This window comes from Dendrobates tinctorius, unplaced genomic scaffold, assembly GCF_039654945.1.
Source record: "Dendrobates tinctorius isolate UK_male_01 unplaced genomic scaffold, ASM3965494v1 ptg000476l, whole genome shotgun sequence".
NCBI classification, from domain to species: Eukaryota; Metazoa; Chordata; class Amphibia; order Anura; family Dendrobatidae; genus Dendrobates; species Dendrobates tinctorius.
In genome coordinates, this window is record NW_027362138.1 from 582,451 (window position 1) to 595,039 (window position 12,589).

Consider the following 12,589-nt stretch of genomic DNA (forward strand, 5'->3'; position numbering starts at 1 on the left):
ATGGGTACAGAATGAAGAAAGGCTCAGGCCGGGTGTCATAGGAGATCACACATGGCAGACACGGAGGCCTCCAGTAGACCTCTAACTGCAATGTAAACCAATTAGCACCCTACGATCGCTTTGCGTGGGTGGTGAGGGCCATACAAAATGACAGTTTCCCCTTTTTAATACTGCTATCATACTTCACAGCAGCATTTAAATGGTTAAGCTATTGTGGTCACAGTTAGCTCCAATTGCCTGGTTACTGTTGGGTTACTGTTGGGTGCCAGCTATGTAACAGAGCCATCACCGGCACTGCAGGGAGCAGACTCAACTCTTGAGCCAGCTCCATATAGAGATAGTGTGCCTTCAATAAGGGGTTAATCGGGACTCTTCACTTACCATATCGTATCCCAGCCTTTATATAACCTTGTGTCATCTGGATGTCAAAGTAGATGATATATAATTTACATGACTTATTTTATGTGTCCAATAGTGAGGAAGACGAGAGTGAGGAGGAAACATCTTGGGAGAGTGAGGTTTTGAGTATGAGTTTCAGTAGGTAAGTGGAGAGTGTGAGACTAAAAATATATTGGGGGATATATATATATACAATATAGAGCATTATATACTTATAGTTATGGCACTGTCAGTCACTTGGTATAAAACATGGCTGCATATACGTAATGATAACTGATGGAGGAGCCAAAAATAAAAGACCTATGAGGTCAGATCCTTTATTTATGAGCCTTTCCGCACCGTCTATACAGTTCTTTTCCATTTCTATCCCTCCGTTCTATAAGATTCCTTGCGGGAATGTGACATCAGGGAGGGGCCTAGAGCTATTTTGGACCTGTCAGGTGACCTCCAGCTTCCGCTCCTGCAATGATCAGGGTCCAGCAGAAGAGGGAGACTTGTGCAGCTCTCCTCCTGATCGTCTCTCTCCCCGCTCCTCCTCTCAGGCCAAACATGCTCTCCTTTTTGCAGTCCATATGGCTGACACGGCTGTAGTTCTGCCCCTGTAAATGGGGATAATGAACAGAGGGTCACACAGGGAGCAATAAACTATTTACTATTCACCATTCAGTGTTCCGGGGATGGGACGTCTGCTCAAAATGTGGCGAACTGCGCATGGGGCTTTTTTTTAACTTTATTTTCTGAATTCATTTATAAAAACACTGCAAATAAAAAACGAGTCTATGTTATGTGTCCAGCAGTGAGGAAGAGGAGGAAGAAGTGTTCGTGGGACACACAGCACCACAGATAGAAGAGAAAGATGGCGGCAAAGATAACACCAGACTGTAAGTAGAGAGATAGTGACATATACAGATATTATGGGCTGTATATGATTTTAGATATTTATTAGTAACTGATGAATGACTTGTTATCACTGGGCAGAGACTGAGGAGGATATAAAACATGGATGTACATATTGGGGGCTATTGATTTTTGGGGTCCCCTATACCAGAGTTACAGTAAGCACAATTTTCTGAGCTCCTGGTCTCTTCTGATTATCGATGCCACTCCAATGTGGCCACGGGGCACTGAAAACAGACACCAGCCCTTCTATCTTCAACCTTGGTAGTCAAAGTGGCCGTCCGGAAAACTGTTTCCAGTGCCCAATGGCCAATTTGGAGAAGAAAGAAAAATATGGATTTCTCTGAAATAAGACATCGGATCGCAGACATCAATATATCATTTTATTCAGCTTTCCATGACCTGTATGCCCATATAGACGGCTTAGGAGGGTTGATCCTACTGACAGATACTCTTTAAGTCACTGCATTTATTTAGGACACAAACACAAGTATCTCTGTTTCTAATGAAAACTTTATTTTTGTCACAGGCCAGAAGTAAAGACGGCGTGCGCCGACACAAAGCCGATCCCGTAAGTAATAAGAGCGATCGTGGCTGCATTTACTCTAACGAGACCTTGGGCTTTAGATCGATGACGTCACACTGTGACATAAGCGCAGGACGTTACACAGGATAATATCGCTGTATATATCCTCATAGACTGATCACAATGATAATGTGAACTCTCTGGGTCTCAATTCATTTGTTTGGATTTTTTTCAGACACAAACGGAAATGGTGGATGCCAAAATTTTTTAGGAGAACCAGCAGGACCCAGGTCATAAACATGTAGGTACCTTAACCTCTCCCCACTAATGGACACGTCCTTATGTCCTAATTGCTGTCTTCTAGATGCAAAAGTATTCAATCATTCATCCTGGCAGGAGATCAGTCCCATGCAAATGCTTGTGAAAGTGATATTTATACAATGAGCTAATAATCAGTAATGACATCTATCCATATATCTGTATCATGCAGAAATGTGTAGGAACGACATTATGTTTATTGTCTGTGTCCTTATGGGACCAGGACTTGTTCCCGATAATTATTTTATAAGGTATTTATTTGTGATCATTTCTTCTATTTCTCCATCAGCAGAAGTTACAGCAGCAAAAACGTGCAACATCCACCAAAGTAAGGAAAAGCTTCCCCCATTGTTGTATGTGACATGTTGTGACACTGAGGCTCCTGATATTAGGGGTAGATACACTTTGTGTCTTCCCTTTATATCTTTATACTATATTGTATATTTTAATGGAAGAAGCCAATATATAAATGTCTATCCATACGTCCCATAGTGAGAGAAAAGCATTTCCCTTCTCAGTTCCCGACTTCTAAACTCACTAACCCTCTCGCCCTTTCTTCTCTGTTCTAAACGCTATTTACCAAATTTTTGTCTTCCTCTTAGGGTCCTCAGTCCATTTTTTTGCTGCTTTGGGTTCACAATGGGAGATTAAAGAAAAAAAAGGTAAGTAAGTAATATTTTTAAATAATTTTTTATTGAATGATTTTAAGATTTACAAAATCTATTCCGTATCATAAGTTTTTAATAATTATTATACAGTCAGGTGGTGAAAATTGATTTTTATTCTTATGAAAAAAATAGGCAATTATACGCTGATGAAGGCGGGTAGGGGGTGTATAGGAGGGCAGGTAGGAGGATGACGTCACAGTCACATTGCGATATTCAGTATCAGGAGTGATCTAACTTCGTTTCTTGAGCTCCACATCTAGGAGTCCTGCCAGCTGCTGTAATAATATTTCTCCTGTTTCATCATTCTATCGTTGAGCTGAGTTTTCCCTTCTGGCCGATACAGTGCCGAACTACCGGTGGTGCGCATGTGCGGGATAGGAGGACAGGCTGCATCCCCAGCTGTATCTAGAGCAGCGGCCCTTGTGGTTGTGTGATCAGAACTCTATTCCGCGTAAGACTCCGGTCACATTGTCTGATGTCACACGCTGTCCTGGAAAGAAAGGAGCAGTTAGTGGATGATTTCCGCCCTTGCTGGTCAATGATGAGACGTATATCCAAGATTATCAAATGGATAGAGATTTATATAATGCGCCATGGAATAAATGGCGCTATAAAAATAAATAATAATAAGTTTCAAAGTACAAAAGACTTCTTCATTAGGAAAGGCCACAAGTATAGCAAATGCAGCAAAAATAGTATGCAGCTTTCAAATGTGAGTGCCAAGAGAGCCGTGTGATAAATTAAAAAAAAAAAATAAATAATCATATGATAAATTTAAAAAAAAGAACCATGTGATGATAAATGTAAAAAAAAGGAACATGTGATAGATGTAAAAAAAAAAAGGAACATGTGATAAATGTCAAAGTTGGGTTAGGTACCACCTGGGATGGCACATGACATACATGTGGTGTGCTAAGATAAAAGGAATAAACGAAAATGATTATTACAATATAACTTGTATAAATCTCTGTTCACATTATAGGACGATTGTTTAAGAAGACAAGAAGAAAAAAGGGGAAAAGAAAAAAGTGTTGAACAGAAAAAAAAAAGAAAAAAAATGTATATTCAGGAGAGAACTATATAAAAAATGTGTATATATGTATGAAAGTTTATTTGAAATAAAAATTAAATAAAAAGATTCTGGAGTAAAAAAAGTGTATTATTTTATATATGGTGACATAAAATCACGGAAAAAAAAAGGGGGAGAGGAAACATTCAGAATCTAATGGAGTGAGGGAAAAAATTAATTCTAAGACTAGAAAAAGCTTGTGCACTGTGGTTAGAGAAGAAATATAATGTTTGTACAATTTCTTTATGAGTATCGACCAAATAGTTTGCTATAAAAATAACAAACGGTATGGAATTAGAACTTGGATGCAAGGGGAATCCACATAGATAAAACACACTGGAGACCATGTAATGTACTAGCAGGAACGCGGGATGCAGTGACGGGACGCAAGAAGAACAAGGGTTAACAGGTTTATTTACAGGGGAATACTCCAGGCCGGGAGGTAAAGGGTTAAACAGTGTAGACAAACAGTACATAAAGACAAAGGATAACTTGAAGTGAAGAACAACGGTTCAAATATCGGCAGTTCGTTAGACTGGGAGTAAGGAAGTTCCTGAACGGCAGCTCCTGCAGCGAACTCAATGGCCACGGCCGACGCAGTGTCCTTAATAATGGGGTCCAGCACACAACAATATCCCGTCTTCTGGTGACAGTGGTCGGTCTCCGGTACCTTACACTGACCCTAGTCCATATCCTGTGGTGGCTAAACAACGGTGAGGGCCACAGTCCTGTACGAGCCAAAAGCGGCTCTGCAAGTATACAATGGTCAAGTCAAGTCACAAGTGTCTGGGTACGAGATTTACTAGCACAGTCAGGGTGTAGGTTATGGTCTCGCTCCCGGTCTTTTTCAGGTGGCACACGCACGGTACTCACGATCCTGAAGCTTCTGGCACCTGGCTTTATGTCAGTAACTGGGCACACACTGCCCATCTCTCTTCCTCTGGTCCCCGTGGTTAGAGGAGGGCGACAGCGGTTGCTGGTCTGTGTGGGGCTGGTGCTCCCCGGACGGAGCACTCCTCTCTTTCGCTGCTGCAACACCAGTCTCGGCTCTACTCTGTGTGCACAGCTCTGCACGGTTCTGCTCTGCTAACACGGCTCTGCACAGCTCCGCTCTGCTGGCATAGCTCTGCTCTGCACGGCTCTCTCTGTAGGTGACGGGGACTCCTTCTATATGGCCCGTCGCCACACCAGTACTCTCTGGTGGGGTAAGCAGCGCGCGTTGCTCACCGCTCTGCGTGACGCTCTCTGCGCTGCTCTCCGCCGGCGCCAGACTGCCCTGCTTCGCGCGCTTTTTCCTTTTATGCCCCCGACGCTGTGCACCTTTTCCTGGCTCTCCCCACTCTTCTCCGTCGCCAGACTGCCCCGCTTCGTGCGCTTTTTCCTTTTATGCCCCCGACGCTGCGCGCCTTTTCCTGGCTCTCCCCACTCTTCTCCGTCCTCAGGAAGGTCCTCCTCACTCAGACTTCCCCCAAACAGCAGGGAAAGGTCCGCCCCACTCAGGCTTCACCCCGGGAACAGAGGATGCAGCCTACATACTTCCAGACCCGGTATACAGGTACCCGTGGTCCGGTCTATTTCCTTACAGCTGCGCTAGAGCCACGCACTAACATTCTGAGCCACAGCCACATCGGAAGCGATAAAGAAAAGGCAAATCAGTGTGGGAAAAAATAATGTACATGGTACAGAGGTGGAAACAACCATTGGTACATGATAATAAGGATATATCACAATATGGTGCAGCTTATTTCACATGAGATATTATTGTAACATAAAAAACTTTTAGGCATATTTTCAGTGAAATCAGAGGTACAATAATTATTACAACTAAAGTAGACGCACAAGCCTATAGGAATATACCAATGAAACAGCACATATCGGTATGATCTTATGCAATAATATATACAGAAAAAAAATCACGCTTATTTAAGATTTAATCAATCGATAAAGGAAAAAAAATTAAGAGATAAAATATATGTAATTAAAAAGTTATAAAAAAAGTTATAAAAATAATCCCTCTGATATTTCATTTAATCCATGCAGTTTCAGAGTATTTAACCTGTAAATCCAGTATATTTCTTTCCTATTTAGTTTTTGAATACGATCTGGTGTGTTTGCTGGGATTTGTTTGTTCTAAAAGGCTGATCCTCAGGTTATCACATTTTTTATCATGAAAAAGAGTGCAATATCTAGATAGTCCGTGCCGAAGGAAACCTTTACATATATTATGTCTATGAGAGTGTAATCTGCAGTGTAAAGGTTGGGTGGTCCTACCAACATATCATTTCCCACAATTACAATCTATGACATAAATGACAAAATCCGTATTACAATTCAAGTATTGTTTGATAGGGAATTTTTCGCTGGTAGCATTAGAGGTTACACAATTAGTGGTTTTTAGTTAATAATCTTTATTTTTATATAGCGCCAGCATATTCCGCAGCACTTTACAGTTTTGCACACATTATCATTGCTGTCCATGATGGGGCTCACAATCTGAATTCCCTATCGGTACATCTTTGGAACGTGAGAGGAAACCCACGCAAACACGGTGAGAACATACAAACTCCTTGGTGGGATTTGGACCCAGGACTCCAGAGATGCAAGGCTGCAATGCTAACCACTGAACCACCGTACAGATCTAATCACTGAGCCATCATGCTGCCCGTTTATAAAGACAATAAAACTTGGTACTCAACTTATTAGTGGAATCCAGAAGTAATTTCAATGCAGTCAAATCATTATGAGACATTTCGGTCTCACACGGACCTTCGTCAGTCCCACTGCTTAAAGAGGAAGAGAAGAAGTGAGTATATATTTACTATTTGTAGTATTCCTGTGGAATGCAGTGGAGGAAGAGTGTTGCCTACACCGACGCGGCGTCCACCGCTAGTCATTCAGCAGGATATGTAAATTCATTTTAAAAATATCCTGTATTTCTTTGTGGTTTTGATTAAATTGGGTGATAAAATTAGACATATATTTTGTGTCCGTTTTGTTTTTTTCTTGTATGAACAGTAAGTAAAATTTCCTGGTTTGTTTTCTATAAATTTGTATATGCCCGATTAACTAGGTCTTTTGGATATTTTTGGGCCTTGAATCTCTCATGCAGAACGGAGGCTTGCATTTTAAAATCCTCTATTCGACTGCAGTTTTTCCTAATTGGTTGTTTGGAATATTAGTGAGCTATTTACTGTCGTGTCCACTCCTGTAGTGAATATAACTATTGGTGTCCAACCTCTTTAAAAAAAGTAAAATATTATTACCATCACAAAAAACGGTGATGTCCAGAAAATTGATACAGTGAGGATCATGAAGGGGAGAAAATACCAATCCCCAGTCATTTGTATTTCTATAGTTAGTGAATATTAGAATATTATTTTCTGTGTTATCCCATCTAAAAAAAAAAACATCATCAATGTATCTCTTGTACATGATAGTGTTTTAATTCCAAAGACTGTTGATGATGAATAAATCTTTAAACACACCCATAAACAGATTTGCATAAGCTGGTGTGATTTTGGAACCCATCTTATCTTTATGGACTTTAAGTAAATGATAATAAAGGAATAGATGGATTATTAATCGAGAAAAATGTTTTCTCTCTAAAGTCAGGGACCTTATTTTCCACACCCTCTTTAATGAGGCCCTTGCATAGAGGAATTATTGTGGGCAGGAGATTTTTACCAGTATTCTCATAATAATCAGATGTTTTTTCTTAATTATTCTAATTTACTGAGATAATGACTTTTGGGTTTTCATTGGCTGTAAGCCATAATCATCAACATTACCAGAAATAAACACATCAAATAGATCACTCTGTGTGTAATGACTCTATAGAATATAGGAGTGTCACTTTTTCTATTGAAGAACTGAAATACATTAACTTTTCTCTATCGCTTCATTGGGGGACACAGAAACCGTGGGTGTATGCTGCTGCCACTAGGAGGCTGACACTATGCAAATAAAAAAGTTAGCTCCTCCTCCGCAGTGTACACCCCACCGATAGGAAGTAGGATGTTTAGTTTAGCTTAGTGTCAGTAGGAGGTGGACACGGGTTTTTTACTAGACCCTTATCTACCTCAATGTGCTTCGTTTTCTTTTCAGGTTCCCGGAGGGATACAGTGTGAATGGTCACTATTGTACTCCCACACAGAGACTATGAGTACGGCGTGTACTGCCACCCCATATGTCTGGACGGCAGGACCCCAAAATCCCTAACACAGACGCGTGTTTAGGTGATCCCGCAAGAGAAAGAATACCTGGTCCTGTCTATGTCTCCCACCCACTCGCCCACCAGAGCCTGTCGGTCGAGAAGACACGGACGTCCCGCAACATGGATTCCGGACGTCCGATTTTCGTGATTGGGGAGGTACTTTCCCTCTTTTCTCCCCAGTTACTGAAGAGGTGAAGAAAATGGGATAAGAAGAAGAGAGAGGAAAAAAAAACAAAAAAACCCTTTATTCAAAGAGATAGTGCTTTGGGCGGCTAGCGCAGTTCATACCTTCCGACTGGTTTCGGGGGCCTCAGCACTGCCTTGCAGATACTTTGGGGAAGAGAGGGGGCTTTGGCACACAGAGGCTTCCTGTTCTTTGTGCCCCCGTGCAGCGGCGTCATGGCGCTTTGTTTGTGCCACTTTTAGCACCCTGGCGCCACTGTGGGGACCCGTTTGGCGCTATTGTATGTCCTCCGCGGGCCCCTCTCCCGCTCCGGCGGCCGCCGGCTGTAATCTAGGTCGAGGCTTCATTTTGGGCCAAGTTGCAGCGCTGACTTTGCCCCCTTCCTCTCGGCTCTGGGCGGGCTTTTTCCTGCCTGTTCCTCCTCTCGCCTCTTCCTGTGTGGCGTCAGGCTCCGCCCGCTACCCTCAGACTGTGGACGGGAGCCGCTGCCATATTGCTCCTCCGGGCCCCGCGTTTAGCTGAGAGCGGACTTCCCGGTCTCTGGCCACCCTCACAGCGCACGCGTTCTGCCCTGCGTCTTCTGGCAGACGCCATTTTCCGGCTGTGGTACAGGGGAACCGCATCCAGCTATGGGACCTGCCTGTCTCTCTACAGCCATGAAGTCTCCTACAGGACATCTGCCGTAAGTAGCTGCACTGCAGACTGATCCCCTCCTCTGCTCTCCTGTCCCCTAACCTTCTGGCAGTGCTTAGTGGGATTGTTCTCATCTCTAACTCTAGGCCACTTCGTTCTCCTCCTATTCCTCCACTGTGGTCCTCTCCCACCGTCCAGGAGCCCCCAGTTGACCCGGTCGTACAGTCTCTGGAGCAATACAGTCACTAACTTGATGGTTTTTCTGGAGCCGTACAGTCTCTGAAGTAACTGTACTCTAGAGCTGTACAGTCACAGACGTAATAGTACTCTAGAGTCGTGTATTTTACTGGCATAATTGTAATCTTCTGCCGCGCAGTCTCTAGTGCATCAGTATGTCTGTCGGAGATCTGATTTTGTCACACGGTTGTTGTGTTTTTCGGCCATTACGGATAGGTGCCTTGATTTTCAGCAGAGCAAGTCTCAACCATTGCTTCACATAAAGACGTTGGGGTCCTGGCATAGCAACTACTCCAATATCTACGGCTCACAGGCACTCGCCCTTCAATTTTCTGCAGCCCCCTCCGGACGCTGGATTCATACTGCTATAAGCAGAACAAGGTGCTGCTTCTTTCTCTTCACGTCTCCAGTGTTTGGGCCGGACTTCTAGCTGAATAGAAGTCCATGTTATCAGGCAATTGTCTGCTGTGGCTCAGTGAATAGAGAAGCTGACCACAACTCGCTGTTCCAGAAGTTGGAACCATGGCGCACAACAGAGAGTGGTGTTTAGTCTCTTTCTGATCCCAGGCCTACTGTTCTACCGTCAGAAGAATTGACTGGTCAGAATCTACTTTACTACAGACTTCGTGGCACGGCTTACTACGCGTGAAGCCATTATTCTACCTGATGTCGTCAGGTATCCAGACCTAGACCGCAACACAGAAGCCGTTATTCTGCCTAATGCCGTGAGGTACCCAGTCCTATACCACAATACAGAAGCCATTATTCTGCCTAATGCCGTCAGGTACCCAGACCTAGACCGCATCACAGAAGCCGTTATTCTGCCTAATGCCGTCAGGTATCCAGACCTAGACCGCAACACAGAAGCCATTATTCTGCCTAATGTCGTCAGGTACCCAGTCCTATACCGCAATACAGAAGCCATTATTCTGCCTAATGCCGTCAGGTACCCAGACCTAGACCGCATCACAGAAGCCGTTATTCTGCCTAATGCCATCAGGTTTTCAGACCTAGACCGCAGCCAGAAGCCGTTATTTGGCCTAATGCCGTCAGGTATTCCGGCATAGACCACAACACACAAGCCGTTATTCTGCCTAATGTCAGGTATCCAGGCCAAGACAGCCCCGCAACTCAGAAATGACGGTCTCCTATACCCTTCTCCGGGTTCTCTCCACGCTGATTTGTACACAGGATACTTAGAGCCGATTGCAGCTGAAGCTATCCAGGCTTCAGACGCATCACCTACCAGGTACAGTAGTTCAAACGGCCGTATTACTGTGGAGACGTGTCTGGGGTTGACTGCTTCAGTGGTACTGGTGTTCTGTACCATATTCAGGTGAGTCAGACGCTCTCGCCTTCAGGTTCCTCGCGTTCTATTGCAGCAGTACTCTATCCCTTATCGAGCACTTGAATAGTCCTCTTTCAGACATGTTTAGTCAATACATGCCATCTCTCTGGTAACTCAAACGTACCCGAGGCCATCAACTATACCGATCCGACTATACTGACCCGTTTTCTGGGGAGTCAGAAGCGTCCTCTCTCACGTTCCTCACGGTCTTTTGCAGCTTTTGCCTAAGCTCCCGTTTAATCGCCACTCGAGGTGAGGTGCCGGTATTTATTGCTCATAGCGGGCTACAGCCGCGGTGACAAGTCGCTTTCAGGTGAGTCAAAGACACCTCTCGGCTACATATTTCATTGTCAATAACATCTGTGGTTTGTTAACAGTTAAACGTAACCACTACCTTGTCCAAACAGAACGGATCTCTGTCCCACAGTGTGGATCTTGGTAGCAACATATCTGGATACTCCACCTTCAGGTGGGTCAGACTCTCTCGTGTCAGGTACTGATGGTCGCGGTTTTACTGTGGCATGTTCAGTACCCTAAGTGTGAGTTGCTCCACAGGAGTTTTTGCCAGAAGCTATCTTTACTGCCGGTGTGTTCCGCCTATCTTTAATGTTTGGCAAATAGTAGTTTATAAGTTCTAGTCTGCTTTAGGGGCCTTCGAGCTACCACACTACCATAAGCTCCTTATCTGTCGCAACTTACCTATTCTTTCTTACAGACGCCGAGTAAAGCCTCCAGCAGCTCAGACATGTGACTTCTGACCGTGACCGTGAAAAAGTATCCCACCTCAGACAGGAGTGGGATCTAACTCTGCGCAAGCATCGACCGGGGTAAAAAGCTGTTCCAGTCCTGGATCCAAGAATGAGTCTGGTGATAACGCGTTTCTTCCCTCAGCTAGTATTGTATCTTTTCACTGTTATCCTCAGGCGCGTTTTGTCTTAGACTTAGGCTAGCGGGTCTACACACCATAATCCCCTCCCTGCTCCAGAGGGTCCAGGATGGATTCGGTCGTTTACATCATCATACAAATTGACCTGCCTTTCGTCAGCCTAGTTGTCTTCTGGTGTCTATTTGATCTACCTAGAGCCAACTTTTCTTACAGTTATCATACTCCATGTTTTGCATGAACTTTCCTTGCTCGACTAATCACTTTTCTAAGTCCAGCTACACTATTTTTGTCCATATCCACACTCATCTCGGGATGCTGGGTTTATCTCCCTTTGGATCTCGGTCATCCAGTAGTCTCCATTCTACCTCCTTAGTGGAGCAATCAGTTGTCTATTCATAGCCATCCTGAGCCTACATCGCGCCGATGAGATCCAGATTATCCCCTGGTTCCATTCAGTACGTTTTCAGTGTTTGGCTCTATCGCAGGTTCTCAATGGCCTGTTCTCAGGCCTTGTCATTTTCTCACAGAACGGCCTTCAGCCGTTTCCAAACAAGAGGGCGCCTTAGTATATCTCTACTTCTCTGACTACGAACCCTCCGGTTCCAAGTCTCCCACTACTACGGTCCTTCCTGTCCCAGAAGTGTATCCCTCAGATTCCACGGCAAATTCACACAGTAGTTGGCAAGGTCAACCTTGAAACCATCCGCCGCTTTATCGTGTCCTGCCTTAGTCTCCACTCGTGTTGCAAAGTTCTATAGACACGTGGCCTAGCTTGCTCATCAGAGCATTCTTGCTGGGGACCGGTCAGAAGATTTGATCGTCCTCACTGTCCAAAAATTTTCTCTTGCATGGAAACATGGGTTTTTCGCCTCATCGTTCCTATCAAAGGGTTCATTTGGCTTTCGGTTTCACGAGCGAAATTATCTCCAAACAAGTCCCTCACCAGCTTCCCGTTTCTTCCGGGTAGCTCCAATCGCTTAATTATTGAGGAGGTCACCGGAAGGACAAGCGCTCTCCTTCCTCAGGCTGAACCTCGTCGTTCTTCAGCGCATTTTCCACAGCGTGCCTTTTCGGGATCTAGGATTGAGTCGATCCTTTTTCTCAGGAGGAAATTTTTCTTTGTTCAGCATTTGCCTCCTGCGAATCGCATGATTTTTCCATGAAGCTCTTATCCAGGTCCTGATTTCTTCAGGGCTTTGGCGATATCTGCT